Genomic DNA, 5,027 nt, shown 5'->3' on the forward strand with positions numbered 1-5,027 from the left:
GCCTGGTAGATGAAGGGAACGCAGTGGATGTAGCCTACCTTGATTTCAGCAAGGCATTTGACAAGGTGCCCCATGATATTCTTGTAAAGAAGCTGGTAAAATGTGGTCTTGACTATGCTACCACTCAGTGGATTTGTAACTGGCTGACTGACCGAACCCAAAGGGTGCTCATCAATGGTTCCTCTTCATCCTGGAGAAGAGTGACTAGTGGGGTGCCACAGGGTTCTGTCTTGGGCCCGGTCTTATTCAACATCTTTATCAACGACTTGGATGATGGACTCAAGGGCATCCTGATCAAATTTGCAGATGACACCAAATTGGGAGGGGTGGCTAACACCCCAGAGGACAGGATCACACTTCAAAACGACCTTGGCAGATTAGAGAACTGGGCCAAAACAAACAAGATGAATTTTAACAGGGAGAAATGTAAAGTATTGCACTTGGGCAAAAAAAATGAGAGGCACAAATACAAGATGGGGGACACCTGGCTTGAGAGCAGTACATGTGAAAAGGATCTAGGAGTCTTGGTTGACCACAAACTTGACATGAGCCAACAGTGTGACACGGCAGCTAAAAAAGCCAATGCAATTCTGGGCTGCATCAATAGGAGTATAGCATCTAGATCAAGGGAAGTAATAGTGCCACTGTATTCTGCTCTGGTCAGACCTCACCTGGAGTACTGTGTCCAGTTCTGGGCACCACAGTTCAAGAAGGACACTGACAAACTGGAACGTGTCCAGAGGAGGGCAACCAAAATGGTCAAAGGCCTGGAAACGATGCCTTATGAGGAACGGCTAAGAGAGCTGGGCATGTTTAGCCTGGAGAAGAGGAGGTTAAGGGGTGATATGATAGCCATGTTCAAATATATAAAAGGATGTCACATAGAGGAGGGAGAAAGGTTGTTTTCTGCTGCTCCAGAGAAGCGGACACGGAGCAATGGATCCAAACTACAAGAAAGAAGATTCCACCTAAACATTAGGAAGAACTTCCTGACAGTAAGAGCTGTTCGACAGTGGAATTTGCTGCCAAGGAGTGTGGTGGAGTCTCCTTCTTTGGAGGTCTTTATGCAGAGGCTTGACAACCATATGTCAGGAGTGCTCTGATGGTGTTTCCTGCTTGGCAGGGGGTTGGACTCGATGGCCCTTGTGGTCTCTTCCAACTCTATGATTCTATGATTCTATGAAACTGTGAAGTGCTTCCTTCGTTGATTTCTGCCGATCAAGCTGCTGTGGAAGGCATAAGAACTGGTCGAGCCATTTGTTTTTCTGGTCAATTGGCAAACCTCTTGCCCTAGCAGTCAAAGAAACTTCACATACTAATTTTAACAAAAATCTACATCTCTGGTGGTAGGTTAATTTATAATAATGAATCCCAGTAGTCTATTTTAACAGCATTGCAACCAAAATTATTTTATACAAAATGCCATTGTGACTGCATTGCGACATGCAATTTCCCTCCCTCTTTCATAATACTAGCATGAATTCAGGGTCACCCAATGAAATTGATTAGGCCTTGATTCAGGACAAACAAAGGGAAATATGTATTCACACAATGCATAATTAAGCTGTGGACTTTGCTGCCATGATAATTTTAGATGGCTTTAAAAGGGAATTAGATAATTCCAAGGAGGACAGGTAGTGACTATGACAGCTGAAAAGAACAGCACAACTCTGAATGCCAGATGCTAAAGAGTCAAGGAGGGTCACGGTTTCATTAGCTTGCTTCTCATTGCCATGGGACATCTGACTAGCCATTCTTCGCAATGGCATGCTGGACTAGAGAGATTCTTGGTCTGATCCCAAAGAGCTCCTTTTTCAGTCTGCTTGACAGCAAACTCAGGTGATGAGTGCCAACATGACTGGCATCCAAGCAGGGCCACTGAGAAAGAAGAGGCAAGGTATTAGCACACATGTGGAAACCCTAAGATTTGCAAAATCTCATTTTTAGAAACCATAATGGAGCAGCCTCCCCAACAGCCTAGTGAGGAAGACAGGGCATGTTGAGCAGCCATGGAATTCTGAATGGCAATTGGAAGCGAAAAATGGGAAACCTGGGCATTGGGGGTGATGGCAGCGGGATGGAGTATCCCAGAGAGGGCATGGCTGGCTGGCTGTGACATTGGACAGGAGCACTCCTTTTAGGAGGTGAGGTGTTGTTGCAGGTCCACTTCTGTTTGTATGTTCCCAATCTTTTGTTTGATTGTGCATAATTTTATAGTCAGGAAGCCAGAGAGGTTATCACAGAAGTCATCTAGTCATTACTCCCCGCTCCCCCTTTCAGGAATAAAAAAATAACCTTCCAGAATAATCTATTACTATATTTTCCTGTTTCTCCCTCAGCCCTTGACTCTCCAAGACTGAGACCCTATATCTAGGGCAAATCAATTGTTAAATCTTCCCCATTCGGTTTTGTTACAAGTTTAGACCAAACACCACTTTGAAGGTTGCATTTGAATTTCTGCCTCCAAGTCCAATGAAAACCCGCACTCCATATCTGAGTTTTTACTTTTGTGGGGAGAAGAGCAAAGAGAAGCAGAAGATAAAAGATAAAAGAACAAAAATATACTTAAAAAAATGAGAATGGATCTAGGCAAACAAGGCACAACAAAATGAGAAAACAAAACAAGGGAGGCTGACATCAAAAGTCTAGTTAAAACTACTGAAATAAAGTCCAATGAAACAACAACCACAAAAGCATGAACTGAATATAAAAAAGCAAGAATTGAAATAAAGAAGCTATAGATCAAAAGACCAACAAAGCTGATGACAAGAATGAACCAACGGGTGGGGGAACATGTAAAGGAGAGAGTGAAGAACAAAAGGAAAAATAATGAAGAAAAATCCCTGATTCCCACTGAGAAATTCCTTCCCCACAACCAGGGCTGAAGGGAAGATGATCAAACACTGACATTACATCCAGAAATTGGTTGGCCACAGCAACTGGGGCTTAAAAAAAAAGCTAATAGGAACGTAGGAAACTGCCCATTACTGAGTCAGACCACGGACCCATCCAGTTCCATTTGTTTACATGGGAGCAGGGGCAATTGCTCCCCAGGGTTTCAGATAGTGGTTTCTCCCAGACCTCCCTGGGGATTGAACCAGAGACCTTCTGCACACAAAGCAGATGCTCTATTACTAAGCTACGGCCACTCCCCTAAGAATATCACTTTTGTTAATTTATATAGCTCCATCACTGTGCATTTCTCAGAAGTGTAGCCATAGTATTCAGCTACAGCGAACAAATTGCACCAACTTGCAGAACCTTTAAGACTAGCAGATTTATTACAGCAGAGGCTTTCACACAGGAACATAGGAAGCTGCCTTATACTTAGTGAGACCATCAAGGTCTGTATTGTTTGCACTGACTGACAGCAACTCTGCAGGGCTTCAGACAGGGGACACTCCCAGCTGTACCTGGAAGTGCCAGGGATTGAATCTGGGACCTTCTGCAAGCAAAGCAGTTGCTCTGCCATGGCTCTTCTTCATACAGTGTGACTAATTGGTTATGAAGAGCTGGGTTCTATGTAGGGCTGAACTGAAAGGCTGCACTGATTTTCATGCACATTTTGGGCAGCCTTGAACAGTGCTTCACTTGGGGCGATTTTCTGTGTGTGATTACTTCTAAAGATGGAGAACCTGTTGTTCAGTTCACAATTCCTATCAGCCAGTGGTCAGGGATGATGAGAGTAGAGAGTGTAGATGGGTACATTAATTGCATACTTCTAGAATGCACATATGAACACTCCTATATTTAGGTTCATTAGCTATCGTTCTTACCCCAAAATGTCCTGTCAGTGTGGGGGGATTTAGCTCAATATAAATCAGACACTGATTCATGTAATTTATTTCTAGCTGAATTTTCATCCTGCCTTATTTCTGAAGCCTCAAGGTGATGAATAACAATAAATATATATAAGTGGTACCTCGGGTTACAGACCCTTCAGGTTACAGACTCCGCTAACCCAGAAATAGTACCTCAGATTAAGAACTTTGCTTCAGGATGAGAACAGAAATCGCGTGGTGGCAGCGGGAGGCCCCATTAGCTAAAGTGGTACCTCAGGTTAAGAACAGTTTCAGGTTAAGAATGGACCTCCAGAATGACTTAAGTTCTTAACCTGAGGTACCACTGTATAAAAAACATTGACGTATCAAGGAACAGTAAGTATGTCTTCAACAAAGTATCACACAGGGCTGGGTATATGTTGTGATGCTGCAAGAGTATGGACAACCTCACAGAATGTGGTATTATTTGGCTGTTCCCTTTTTGTTTTTAAAGAGCAGATTTCTGGCCCTTATGAAAGTGTGAGGGGAATGCCTGCTGAAACCGCAGAAGCCAGAATGCCATTGAATTCTAAGCTCAGATGTTTCAGTGCCTCAGACAGCTCTTTTGGGTGGAGTGGGATATTTTCTGAAACTCTGTAAACATTACAAAGTAAAATATGCAAAACCAGAGAGAGCATGCTTAAGCTGCATGTTTTGCACTGGCAGCAGAATCCAGCATTTCACTTCAGAGAAATCCAGGTTGCTGTGACACAGAATTCTCATTTTTTTTTTTTTTAGTGCAGGGTAGACTGTGAAAATGAAGTTCTAATGAGAAACACATTTGGGATTGACTGCACAAGATTTTCCTAAGGCATAACCTGGAGGAGTTCATGTGTGTATGCAATAGGAGTGGAAACCAGGAGGAAGTCCTAGGGGCAACCACTGAAGGGCAAGTTTACTTGAAGGGCGAGAAGAATGGAGACTGATGGTACCTTTTGCAATAGCAGTTTGTTTTCAAAGTTACAGTTTGGGGATGGGAGAAATAGATAGGCAATGCTAGTTTTAAGGCAGCATCAGTCTCCAAAAGCAAAAGCAGCCCCTCTCCCAAAGCTGCTTCTTTTGCAAAACATGGACTTCTTCCTACAGCTGCATGCCAACTGCCTTTTCATCTCCTGCTAGGCAGAGCATTGGTCTCAGCTGAGCTGTTACCTTGGCAGCTCTGGCTGACTTGCATCCCTACCTGTCAGAACATGAACCTGACATCAA

At 43.5% G+C, this 5,027-nt stretch overlaps 1 long non-coding RNA gene across 1 annotated transcript; it reads left to right on the forward strand.

Annotated features, from left to right (window-relative positions):
- Positions 1-1,189: 1,189 nt before the first annotated feature.
- On the forward strand, positions 1,190-2,748 carry LOC308471383. Its single transcript, XR_013982938.1, has 2 exons — positions 1,190-1,350; positions 2,518-2,748. It is a non-coding gene; the product is annotated as an uncharacterized lncRNA (long non-coding RNA).
- The last annotated feature ends 2,279 nt before the right edge of the window (positions 2,749-5,027 follow it).

Source organism: Podarcis pityusensis (genome assembly GCF_964106645.2).
Source record: "Podarcis pityusensis genome assembly, chromosome: 2".
In the NCBI taxonomy this organism is placed as follows: Eukaryota; Metazoa; Chordata; class Lepidosauria; order Squamata; family Lacertidae; genus Podarcis; species Podarcis pityusensis.